A 10,411-nucleotide genomic window follows, 5' to 3' on the forward strand; every position below is an offset into this window, starting at 1 on the left:
CGGAAGATTCGGCACTGCAAAAATACCGGGATCGCGAGTTTCTTCCCAGGATCAGAGCAGAGGCCTCTCCCTTCCGATCAAAACCCCCTCCCGTTCCTCCCCCTGCGTTCTTCATTCAGCCTATTAAGGGACAATTCGCATTGTGGGCAGCCGAAAATTTAGTACGGTATTGCCCTAGCGGCAGGGGTCTTCAAACTTGGCCCTTTTATGACTTGTGGACTTCAACTCCCAGAATTCCTTCAGCCAGCGTGCCTGGCTGAGGAATTCTGGGAGTTGAAGTCCACAAGCCATAAAAGGGCCAAGTTTGAAGACCCCCTCCCCGCCCTAGCAAATCATACTGAGATTCTAGGCTACTTTCAGTTTAGATTGGGTAGGGGAAAATTGTAGCAAAACAAACGGAAGGAGCAGCACAGTTCAGCCTCCTAATCCTGAATCATCTCTCTGAATTGAAGCAAAACATGTACGTAGCATTGTAAATGGGAAGATGCCTAAAAGGTTCCCCGGTATTAGGTTTAATTTTACCAGAGAAACCTCATTAAAAAGGTGAGAGTTGCTGGCATACTGAAACAATTAAAGGATCAGATTTTCTCTGAAGGCAGTACAATAAATAAGTGGCAAATTCTCTTTTTGTGCTTCCTTCTTTCAGCTTCTCCCATGAAAATATGTTAACTCATGATCTAGCTCAGGGGTAGGCAACCTCGGCTCTTTTATGACTCATGGACTTCAACTCCCAGAATTCCTGAGCCAGCCAAGCTGGCTCAGGAATTCTGGGAGTTGAAGTCCATGTGTCATAAAAGAGCCGAGATTGCCTACCCCTGGTCTAGCTAAAACAACGCATCTGCCTGTAAGGAATAACTTTTTCCAACATGTTTTTTCGACTTCCCAATCTACCCTGCGGTCCTGAGATTTTGTGATGACCTTCACCCACCCATTGACATCCAAACCTTGCGTAGATCTTTTTTCCCTTTGAAATCAGTGATGTGCTGCCGCTTGCTGTGACATCAGTAAGCATCAGAATGACAGAAAACGGAAAACGGAACATCCAAGTTAGTAAGCTCATTCTGCACCTGAAGGCAGACAAAGTCATGAAAGAATTCTACCGGTTCAGACTTGCTAGATGTCTTTAGATTTGCTGTGAATAGCAGCATTTTCCATGCCCACAAAGATGATTTATGGTGGCGTCACTTTTCTTAAGCAGGGAGAGGACTTTGCTTTTGGAATAATTAAGTTAGAAATTGAATCCCTATGGAAAATTAAAACCTTAGTTGTTATAAGGTAGCATATAATCTTAAAAAGAAAGAAATCTCTCTCTGCCTCTTTTTCTTTATTCTCTCTCCTCCTCCCTCCCAACAAACTGGTTCTTTCCCATCTTAAGGCAAGGGAAAGAAATGAACAGTTTCAGCTGGAGCCCAAGAGATGTGCTTTGGTAACTAATAAACATGTCTCAGCTTGTTTTAAAATTGCCTATTGCAGTTCTGTCAATATATATGCTCACTGGATTTGTTACTTTAATCATTACACATATCATGATCGGTTGAGAACATATGGAATAAAAGGAATACACAATCTCCAAGTATATTCTGTTCTATCTTGCCTGTTTCAGGGTTGAGGACAACCTTGAGGAGGAGGGCAAAATGGGGGCAATTTCCTTCAGACGCAAACATAAAGGCGATCCTATCCAAAATATGAAACAGTGTTTGAGATGATCAGCTGGATCAATATTTTAAATTCAAGACAGCGTAAAGTTACTTTTCCAGTAGTGTAAAAAATGTGGATAGTTGCTAAACAGGGCAGTCGTTAAGTGAGGACTATCTGTACAAGTATTTAGTTAAAGTATAACTTCAATAGGGATTGTAATAATTTGGGATTCCCTTCATACTCCTATTGATTCAACTGGAAAAAAGTGCTTCAGCATTGGATGCAGTGGGCCAAAAGTTTGGGGCTCACGGAAAGATTCTCTGTCAACTCTTCTTCCCTGAATTTGTCAAAGTACAGCCCTACTCAGAACCAATGCAAAATAAAATAAAGTAATTGGTGGGACCCATAGCTCAAACAAGAGACTAAGTGGACACAAAGTAAGTGTGTTAAATTCCAGAGACCTAGAATTAGCCTTTGACCTGTGGTTCCAGTGTTTTTGCTATTCTGCAATTGATGTGGATAATTTTTAACTCCAGTTATCAGTCAGTTTGACTCTGAAGCTTTATTTAAGGGCAAACTTTGTCCTGGAGTCTCCCTTGAACCCGTGTAATCTACCTGGCATCTAATTTCGTCCTTCATTCTTGCAAAATAATTAAGCTCATTGGATACACACAGTAAAGTTGCACTATCATTGCATTTAGACAAAGCTACATATTGCTTTCCAGCTACTTACACATCTTTCAAAAACTCAGCACATCTGTCAGACATAAAGGTAATGAATTCTTAGGTTTTAATTAAAATTACAATTTACCTGACAATGGAAAATGAAGGGAAAAGAAAAGACACAGCTCTAAAATAATCTTGGGGTTTTGTAAACACTGATGGGTTGGGGTTTTTTTTGTGCCTTCAACTCAGTTTTTTGGGGGGGTTTCAAATACAGAGAATGTTTCCATTTATGCTTCAGCGCAAATGGAATCTCAGGACACAGGAAGTAGTGAATGTTGTCAGGAGATGCGACCTCTGAAGAATGTTCTTCGGTGTCATCTTATAGGGGTCTCCAACCTTAACAACTTAAGACTTGTGGACTTCAGCTCCCAGAATTCCTCAGCCAGTTGTGGAATTCTGAGCCAGCACGAGCTTCACTACCATTGCCTAAGGATTTTAACAGCTTACAGACATCCTTGAATTGTTAAATTTTAGAAGGGCCATCCTGCTTCTGAACTGCATTAATGTATTTATCCCACCTTGAAAGGTGGAAAGAAGTCTGGGATTGGAACGCTCTGCCTAAAACACACCAATATTCCAAATATGCAAGCTGAGAGTAATAAAAGCACCTTTTCAACTTTTCAATAGTCTAAGTGAAATGTCAGACCTCAGGGAAAAAGGTAGGGTCCTAGCAGACCTTAACAAACTGGAGATCTCAGAGTTTTCATGTCCTATCAAGCCCCCAATTAACTGTACAACCATTAGGAAGATTTAGCCATCCTCATATGATGAAGTTGTAGTAGTATGGTATTTGTAAATCCAATGGCACTGATTCTTTAGCACCACATGATCTACTGATCATAAGGGGGATGTAGGTTTAGATAGAAATTGTCTCTGCCTGTCCTTTAACTAAGGCATTGCTAATCAGAGGTCATTTCCATCTGTTTCTATCAGTGCTTCCAGACACTTGGGCACATAATATATGCTCCCAGACCCGCCTACTGGTACGATGCAACCACCAAGTACTAGATTTAATCTTTCCCTATACTTTCATTTATAATAACTTGCTTTATTAGTCCTTGATCAGGTAAAACCCTTGCTCTATGAACAGACATGCCAACAGAGAATGCCTCCAAGAGTAATTGGTGGCTGGCAGAAATCCACTAAAACGAGTGCACAAATGCTCTCTGGGAATACAGGTGGATAAAATTCTTTGTCAACAGGTTGGGTCTTGCACATGAGTGAACATCTGGTAAAATGATGAAACAAGTAGCTGTTGCTCCATTAAGCCAGGGTTCCCCAATCTGATGTTTTCCAGATCTGTGGATTGTGCTAGCCAGGATCCCTATTGAATCATCTGAGCTTTCAAGAAAGATTTCCCTATTGTTCTTCTGCAATTACTCTGGCACTTAAGCCTGATTCTGGATGGACTTGGGTTTTTTACCTGAAAGCTGAAAGGATTAGCCATTCCCTTTATTGGAAGACTTGTTTCATGTATTGTGCTATATCATAGTGTATTTGCAAAAGCCACAGTTAGATTTACATAACATGCTAAGCCATAATCAATAATTTATCAATCACAGTGGCTAAGTTCATGCAACACATTATAATCAAATAAACCCAATCACATTATTGTAATGTGAAAATATAGCATATGCAGATTTCAGACAGATATGTACATGGTTTTGGATGATATGTGGGGAACCTGTGCCTTACAGGTATCACTTTAGGCATTTTATGGTGGAAAGGTGGAAAGTTCAAAATGGCACTATCAAATTTCAAACCAAAATTAAAAAATCAAATCTGATCTGATTTGATATCAGAATGATATCCCCAACTTTATTTGTAACTAGATAAGCTGTGTCCTGTTGGATCATTGTTTCAGAGATATTTCCTTACCTAAACAGAACCAGAATGATCATGGGCAGGCAAAGAACTGGAGAGAACAGGAAAAACGTCCAACTTCCTGTCAGCTTCTTCACTGAATTTCTTTGCGGGAAGATGGCAGTGAGGATTAGAAACCAACCTTCCTTCCTTCCTTCCTTCCTTCCTTCCTTCCTTCCTTCCTTCCTTCCTTCCTTCCTTCCTTCCTTCCTTCCTTCCTTCCATCCTGAAAGATAGCCCATTTGAGATACCTTGGTTGAAAAGATTTTGCCCTGTGATGTCCCATTTTACCCAGTGAAATACAAAGAGTTTTCGTAGCATATCGGTGAAAGTATTTCTTTTAGTCATTTTAAAAACACAGAAATAAGAACAAGCAGAACTTCCTGTTTGGTAGCATTGAGACAAGTCAGGAAAGTCAGTGCTCGGCTTTCCAGCTTGATTTTTTCTTCATCTAACGACCCTTAAAGGGTCGAAAGTTGCCTTGGAGAGGCAATGAAGGAGGAGGGGCACTTCAGGAGCTCAGATCAGGGGGCACCCGATCACAGCGAACTGTAAGACCCTCTGCAAAACAAAGATAAAAGGCTGTTTTTTATCGTCAGCCATAGACGTCTCCAGCAGGAAGAAGAGAATTACAATTCAGAGGAACTCCAACAGCATGTTAAATCTGGGTGAGCAGATTGTTTCCTTTCCTTCTCTTAGAAGATTATTAATGTTGAATCCCTGATGATAAGAGCTGGAAGGCAAAGACCCCCAGAAGATTTATGAGCGGCGGGTTATTTACTTGGGGTGGAAGAAATTCTTTCTTTAAAATATTGGACATTGATAAATAAGCTAAGGAGGACATCTAGTGGTGGGAAAAAAAGAAGAATAATGAAATCTTTGTAATTTCCTCTGTTGATGGAAATGTGACCTTGGAAAGGACACCTGCAATAAGATAAAGTTGGTTTGTTATGAGACTGAAAGCTACTTTTGTTGAACTTGAATAAGTTTGAACAGACACTGTTTTTGCTACAGACTGTAAATTTCAAAATGACTTCATCTAATATTACTAGTAAAGGTAAAGGTTCCCCCGCACATGCGTGCTAGTCGTTTCGAACTCTAGGGGCCGGTGCTCATCTCCGTTTCAAAGCCGAAGAGCCAGCGCTTGTCCGAGGATGTCTCCATGGTCATGTGGCTGGCATGACTAGACGCCAAAGGCGCACGGAACGCTGTTACCTTCCCACCATAGTGGTCCCTATTTTTCTACTTGCATTTTTACGTGCTTTCGAACTGCTAGGTTACTAGACTTACGAAAAAAACTTCCTCTGCACCTTTAGTTGGTCAATCCAGTCCTACAACACAGGGATCCATTGAAGCTATGTTACAAAGGGAAAAGACTACAGTTCAAAGTGAAACACAGACCTCATTAAAATTTCTTCAGGATCTTATGTTGAAGAATCAAGAGACGGTGGAGAAACACTGCTTGGAGACACAAGAGAATCATAAAATTAAACAAGCAACATTAGAGAAGTTAAATGAAGAAATGATGGATATTAAGGGAAAATTGGAATCTCAAAATCAAATGTTATTACAAAACCAACAGAAGATATATAAGATTGAAGAAAAAACAGGTGATAATGATAAAAAGAGAGAAATTTTACTGCAAGAAAATGAAAAGTTAGACAATGAAATTAAGATTTTGGAGATGGCAAATGCGGAGCATTATTTGAGATTCCAAAATATTCCTGAGGACAGAGCAGAAAATATAGAAGAGGTTATTACTGATATCCTGGACGACGCTCTGAAAACAGACAGATTGGAAACTCAATTTGAGCTGGATGGATGGGGCTTTTCGTTTCAATTCAAGTTATGCAAGAAGAAATAAATTACCAAGAGAAGTACAAGTACGGTTTGTAAGGAAGTCAACAAGAGATGAAATATTGCGGAAAGTAAGAGATGAACCAATACAATATAAAAATAAAGAAATTGTGGTCTTAAAACAGATACCCAAGAGAGTTAGAGATTCACGAAGACAATACCATTTTTTGACCACAAAACTCATGGCTAATGGCATAAATTTTAGATGGCTGATACCAGAAGGCATCTTAATAAACTGGAACAATACAAGATACAGACTTGATTCAATTTGGAAAGCAGAAGACTTCAAAGAGAAGAATAGGTCAATTCTTAATGAAGGAGTAAAAAGAGGTCAAGAGGAAAGTAAAGAACAGAAGCAAACAGAGGAGGAGATCCAAGGAGCAACCGCACAAACAAAATAACAGAAAGAGGAAGGTCTTCAAAAGGGGGAAGATGAAAGACCTGCTAGAGAACAAAGAACTACCAGATCGGTTAGACCAAAATATAAGTAATGGAAATGAATAAAGAAAATGGATTTTTTTCAGTAAATATAAATGGATTGAACTCTCCAATTAAAAGAAACAAGACTTTTAGGAAATTATGGAAACTAAATTTGGACATAATTTGTTTGCAAGAAACGCATATAAAAGCACAACATTACAAACTATTGGAATATCCAAAAATTGGAAAACTTTATTATACATCGGCACAACAAAAAAAGGAGTAGTTCTATATATTAAAGAGACAAATTTGAAAATGGTATATTCAGATGAAGAAGGAAGAATATTAATGGTAGAGATTTATCTACATCAAAAACAAATATTATTAGTGGCAATATACGCACCGAATAGAAATCAGGACAAATTTTATAAAAACTTACATAAAAAAATAATAAAAATGGAGTATCAAAATATTTGTTTATCAGGAGACTTTAATGCAATAACAGATGGAAAAATTGACTATAAAAGTAACAAAACAAAGAAAAATTATAGAGGAAGACTACCTAAGACATTTTTTGATATGGCGGAGGAAATTGGAATTCAAGATGTTTGGAGGGAAATAAATCCACAAAAATTACAATATATTTTTTACTCAAACAGCCAGAAATCCTGGTCAAGAATTGATGTGATTTGGATGACCGCAGATTTGAGAATGAATGTGCAGGACATTGAAATAGAAATAGGTACATGGGCAGACCATAACTCCTTGAAAATGACTTGGAAAGAGATACAAAAAAGGCCAAGATGGACCTTAAATCGTTCTATATTAAAAGAAAAAGAATTTATGAAATTAACAAAAAAAGAAATGGAACTTTTTTTTTAAAGAAAATAAAAAAGAAGATACTAAGATACAAAATTTATGGGACACAGCTAAAGCATATTTTAGAGGTATAGCAATATCGTATATGGCAAAGAAAAACAAACAGAGAAAACAGCAATATACATCACTAAGAGAAGAATTTGAAAAATTAGAATCAGAATTGCAAAAGAATCCGCAAAAAAAAGACTTTAAAAAGAGATATGGACATGATAAAACATAAATTAAACTTGTTAGACTCAGAAAAAATGGCAGAACAGATAAAAAGAGCGAAGCAAAACTTTTTTGAAAACGCCAACAAACCAGGAAGATGGTTAGCTTATAAACTTAAAAAACAGGAAAAAAAATGATATACAATTTGCTGGATGGGAAAGGTTATTTACAATATAAAAATGAAGAAATAAAAAAGATAGTTAAAGAATTTTATAAAGACTTATATGATAAGAAGGAAATTGCAAGAGAGAAAATTGTAAAATACTTAGAAAATAGTAACCTTCCGAAGATTTCAGAGACATTTAAAAATATGCTAGATGAAGGAGTTACAATGATGGAAATAACAGAGGCTATAAAAAGACAAAAAAATGGTAAAGCTCCTGGCCCAGATGGACTTCTGGCAGAACTATACAAAAGTTTGCAAGAGATACTAAGTGATCCGTTGAAAGATGTTTGTAATGGACTTTTAATAGAAGCTAAAATGCCAGTGACGTGGATTGAAGCAAATATCTCTTTAATACCAAAAGATGATTCAGATCTGACTCAGATCAAGAATTACAGACCGATTTCACTACTTAATGTGGATTATAAAATTTTCACTTCAATAATGGTGGAGAGATTGAAGAAATATTTGATTGAATTTATACACCCGGACCAAAACAGCTTTTTAACAAAGAGACAAATTAAAAACAACTTAAGAATGATAATAGATATACTGGAATACTATGAATTACATCCAGGGAAACAAATGGCATTAATATTTTTAGATGCTCAGAAGGCATTTGATAATCTTTCATGGCAGTTTCTAATTTATTAACTACAAGCAATGGATTTCTAACAGAATTTCATAAATATGGTAAAAACAATATATAGTAAACAAACTGCCAAAGTAATGGTGAACGGAGATTGTACTGAAAGTTTTGAAATAAGGAAAGGCACAAGGCAAGGATGTCCTCTGTCCCCTCTGCTATTCATTTTTACTTTGGAAGTTTTAAATCGAAATATAAGACAAGATACAGAAATTAGAGGTTTGGAGTTGAAAGGTGAAACATATAAATTACAAGCATTTGCTGATGATTTGGTATTCATTTTGGAAGATCCTTTGAAGATGATTCCAAAATTGTGGAAGAAATTGGAACAATATGGTGAAGTAGTGGGATTAAAAATAAGGAAAAAACTAAAATAATAGTGAAAAATGTTACGGATAAGCAAAAAAATCGAATATCAGAAGTGACAGAAGTACAGATAGTGAAAAAGGTAAAATATTTGGGTATATACCGTATTTATCAGCCAAATGTTCAACATTAAAAGAAGACAACTATATAAGACTATTGAAACAAATAAAGTTAGACCTGGAAAAATGGAGGAATTTAAAATTGTCCTTACTAGGAAGGATAGCTACAATTGAAATGAATATAATGCCTAAGATTTTATTTTTGTTTCAGACAATTCCGATAAAACTTGGGGGACTTTTTTTTAAAAGAGTTGGACTCTTTAGTTTTGAAGTTTATTTGGCAGGGGAAAAAAAGCTAGAATAAAAAAGAAAACTTTGCAAGATACTAAAGAAAATGGGGGTTTTGGTTTACCTGAGTGGACTTTGTATTATCAAGCATCAGTATTGACATGGGTGAAAGAATGGATAATGCTTAGGAATAAAAGGTTGTTATGCTTGGAGGGACATGACTTATAGTTGGGATGGCACGTGTTTTTATGGTATGGGAAAAACAAAATTCATAGATATTTTCAAAACCACTGTATTAGAAATGCTTTGATAACTGTATGGGAAAAAATCAAAATGAAAATATATGTAAAAGTTCCAGGGTGGTTATCAACAATTGAAGCTTTTTCACATGTAAACTTGTTAGATTTTGAAAAAACGTGGACATATAAAGATATTTTCAATATTGATGGGACATTAAAATCGAAGCAAGAACTGGAACATCAGGGTATCAACATGTCATGGTGGGTACGTTTACAAATACAAAATAGATATGAAAAAGATATGAAAATGTATGGATTTTATAAAGAACAAAACGTGTTTGATAAGATATTACTAACTTCTGATGAGAAATTAATTAAAAAATTGTATAATTTTTTGTTAACTTTAGAGATGGAAAGTGAACAAATTAAGGGGACAATGACAAGATGGGCAGAGAATTTTGGTTATACTATAGAGTTAGAAGAATGGCAAAAATTATGGGAGAGAAATTACAAATCGATAATGTCAACTGCATATAAAGAAAAACTGTATAAAATGTTTTATAGATGGCATTTACCTCCAGCCAGATTAGCAAAAATGTTTAAAAATGTATCAGGCAAATGTTGGAAATGTAAACATAATATAGGTACATATTATCATATTTGGTAGACATGTGACAAAGAAAAAGCTTATTGGAGAAAAATACACGCTTGGCTAGAAAATATATTAGGAGAACATGTAGCATTTAATCCCGAATTATTTTTATTAGGTATAGTACCAGAAAAGACTGATAAACAAAATACATACTTGGTTCTACATATCATAACTGCAGCAAGAATAAGCTATGCACAATGCTGGAAAAATGAGCAAGTACCATCAGAAGAAGAGCTAATATCTTAGGGAGCACCTGCTGCCAGCATCAATTTCCCATCGTCCTGTGCGCTCCCACAGGGAGGGCCTCCTTAGGGTGCCGCCAGTTAGGGAGTGCCGGCGGGTAATCCCCAGAGGAATGGCGTTCTCTGTGGGCGCGCCTGCCCTATGGAACGATCTGCCTGTGGAACTCCGGACCGCCCCCGACCTTCGTTCATTTCGCCGGGACCTAAAAACCTGGTTATTTAA

This window comes from Vipera ursinii (assembly GCF_947247035.1).
Source record: "Vipera ursinii genome assembly, chromosome: 1".
In the NCBI taxonomy this organism is placed as follows: Eukaryota; Metazoa; Chordata; class Lepidosauria; order Squamata; family Viperidae; genus Vipera; species Vipera ursinii.